General features: G+C 35.2%; 1 protein-coding gene across 2 annotated transcripts in view; it reads right to left on the bottom strand.

Moving 5' to 3' along the window:
* Nucleotides 1-3,623, bottom strand: part of Lrrc69 (leucine rich repeat containing 69) — an 84,683-nt gene that overhangs the window by 80,235 nt on the left and 825 nt on the right. The gene's annotated exons all lie outside the window — the stretch shown is intronic.

Below are 3,623 nucleotides of genomic sequence, written 5' to 3' on the forward strand. Positions count from 1 at the left end.
AAAAAAAAAAAAAAAAAAAAAAATCTCAGCCTGCAATGTAGCTCAGTGGCAGAGCCCAGCGTGCGCAAGGCCCTAGGTTCAATCCTATCGCCACAAAGACACACAAAAAAACTCATTTTATAGATGTGCTCACTGGTTGGATGACCTCTGACAAGTGGCAGTCTCTTCCCGAGCTGTAAATTTTACCAACAGTTTGAGGGTAATAACTCCTTTACAAAATTACATAAAATGAATGAAAAGCTCCTAGTATCGTGCTGGATCTCAATGAGTGGGTGATGTTGTTATTCTTTTTGATACCATTGTGAATGCAGAAATTTAAAAGCTTTATTTTTGTTTTAGGAACTTAAAAAATTAACAAGACTATCTTAATCCTTTGATTTCTGAAGATGATACTACCAAAAAGTCAGTTATATTCATGCAAACTGGACTCTTTTGATGACAGTTAATGGAAAGGTAGTCCAAAACACATGCACGGTATACAGAAACCAAAAGTCACAGGTGCATGGATGGTTTTAATCATTGTTAATACAGGATATGACCTATGGCAACATTAAAAGAATGTTCAAATCAACTTTTGAAAGAAACACGTGGGAATTTTACAAAACAAGTTAGAACAAGGATTATTATGATCACTGAACTATGACATACATATCACCAAATTATAAAGACCACAGGACACTTTGTGGCACAGGTCATTCAACATTTCAGCTGAAAGCTGAAAACTTGCTTTATTTTTCTCCTGAGTAATAATAAACCCCTCACATCCTACTTTGCTTATTTGTTTCTTACATTTCTCTGGCAAGAACGTAAACTCTATGAATTAAAACTCTATGAAGGCAGAGATTTCCACGTATTTTACTCTTTGCCAAATGAGTTCCCAACACCAGAAGTACAAATGGTATTGAATGCTTGTCTGTGGATTTCAATAAATGAAGGCAGGACTGAGGTTGTACAAGTTTTTGGAATCAAAGAGAAATCACTTTGCCAGCTTGTACAAAAATAAATAATGGACAAGGAGACTATGAAGGAGAGGATTTTGGGCATGCATGCCCGATAACAGAACTTTTCATGAAAGACTCTGCCAAAACCACAACTTGCACAAAGGCCAGCACAGCCTTAACACAAAGAATACTAGGTGAGGGTGTCTGTCCCACAGTTATCTAATGCTGTACTGCTATGAGCCTTGTTACTAATCCTCGTGTCCCAAATCTATTCTTTCAAGACAACTTGCATAATCCTTCTTATTCTCCTTAAATAGCTTCACTTTGCCTCGATATTTTTAATACATTTGAAACCATTTCTAGTTTATGACAGAATGTGTCTCCTCATTGCAATGTTCCACAATTTCCAAATAAACTTGTTACTCTTAGAATACTTCTCCATATGCTATTCAGGCTGACAAGGCTCAGAAAGATTAAGTGTTGTATATTTAGCTGATAAGTGGCTAAGTGAGCCAAGTTATTCCAGTGCTTCCAAACCCTCATTCATGGCCCTCTTTCCCTCTCCCTCCCCCACCCCTCTCGTTCTCTATCCCTTCCTCCCTGTCTATCTTTGAAATCTGTCCTTTCTACCAGCAACTATGAGAATGCCTAAGCAGTATTTCTAATTGTGTGATAGTCTATGCACTTAAAGGTTTCTGGCATATTTTGTTTTAGCTATTTCTAGAATTTCCATTGTAAAGGGAAAAAGGATTTTTGTTTGTTTATTCTCAAAGTTTCACAACCTTGAAGAACCTATAGAAGAAAAGTTAACTAGTTTATAAACAGATAAACTACATAATGCCGTTAGTCTGAATCTGCCTTGAAAAGCACTTTAAACTAGGCCACATGAAGCCTAGTTTCGAATGAATTGAATTCTTACCAGAATAATGTCTCCTTTAAAAGTAAGGGCTGACCTGAGAAGGTTTATTATTGAAGCATTTGAGAGAGAGAGTAAACAGGAGTCAAAATTTAGGATCACTCAGGAATAGTACAAGACTGAGAGGAGAATCTGGGAACCACGCACAAAAAACGACAGTTTAATGATAACTTTACCGGAGGAAGTATATTTTGTAACATGTAACTTTTTACTAACTACAATTAATCAAATGTGAAAGAATAATACAGACATTTTCAAATATACAAAGGATCAAAAGATTCACCATCTACTCAGGATAGGATATATGGTGACTTACTACTGAAAAATAAAAAGAGTAAGAAAGGAAGAAAACAACAAGAATACTTTAGAAGGACAGTAATGTCTAGGAGGATGTCTGGGACTGACAGTGTACAGCAAAACTAGATGATGAGCTTATTTGGGTAAAAAGATGGAGGGTCATGAAGAGAAATCTGTCAGGTAAAAAGCACAGTAGATGAAATATGTCGTATAATCAATTCTAAAATAAAGAGGCAAAGGTACAAGAATAAAGGGAAGGCAAACAGAAACTCCAAGGGAATAAAAAATAACATCTAAAGAAGAAAATATAATCACAGTATATTAACTGACTCCATCTAAATGATACTACTAATGATATAATTTTAGAACTCTTCAAGTGAAAAATAAAGATATGATCATGGTTATAACTAAATAGAGTATAAACACTGCACATCTTTTAAAAATAAGATGAAAGGGAATAGGAAGAGAGCCAAAGTGGATTAGAGATGCTGTTACCATCATCTTACAGAGTGGGAAGCCAGGCGAGGCTGTGGTTGACAATAAAAGTAAAGGTGTAATGATATTATGTTTAAAAGATAACTATGGAGAAACTAAGTCGAGTGTAGTGGGGCATGCCTGTAATTTCCCTATTGAGGAAGCTGAGTCAAGAGGATCATCCTGAGTTGGAGGCCAGACTGAACCACATAGCAAGACTCAATTATTTGGAAGAACATTTGAAGAAGAGTGATAAAAATTTAAGATAAGGAACTAAAAAAGAATACACATGGAGGTAAATAATGGAAGTAAATTCAAGGGGAGGGAAGAAAATCCATTTGTGGCTTAGTCAAATCCTAAGTACACATGCATAGAAACTCATCTGTCCTCCTAGAAAAGTCTAAGCTTTGGTGTCTTGTAACTGTAAGTGCACTTTTTTTTTTAAAGTTAAACTGAAGGGAGGACTACTACTTTATTTCCTGTAAAGATACAGCCATAGACTACAAGCTCAAATGACTTCTTACACCTAAAAGGAAATGAGGTAAGTAAAGATAAAAAAATAAGAGATTTTCTTTTTGTAACTCTTACTTCAAAATCAGTGAGCTACAATGACTTACTGGTTTATAGCCTTTTTCAGTGCTGATGACAGTTTAGAAGTTAACAAAAAACAAAATTACAAAGCCAATATTCCTTGCCTTCTCTCAATCTCAAGATGTTTAGCAGCTGCAGCTGCACATTATTAGGCAGAAAAGTTTAAGGCAAGCATGTGGGATTCATTCATGTCAATTGTTGCTCTTTAAAAAGGATATTCTTTATTTAAAGTATTAACCTTCTTCTAAGGACTATTTCAGAAAAAAAAAAAAAAAAAAAAACAAGTCTAAGTAAAATTTGAGCCATTCATTCTAACCCCTGCTTATTTTGAGAATTGCCACTCATTTTTCCTTCCTGAGTTTCCATTTTCTTTAAAGATCATTCCCACAGTTGAGTTTGTGCTT

This window comes from Fukomys damarensis, unplaced genomic scaffold (genome assembly GCF_012274545.1).
Source record: "Fukomys damarensis isolate Sample0158 unplaced genomic scaffold, DMR_v1.0_HiC HiC_scaffold_5, whole genome shotgun sequence".
In the NCBI taxonomy this organism is placed as follows: domain Eukaryota; kingdom Metazoa; phylum Chordata; class Mammalia; order Rodentia; family Bathyergidae; genus Fukomys; species Fukomys damarensis.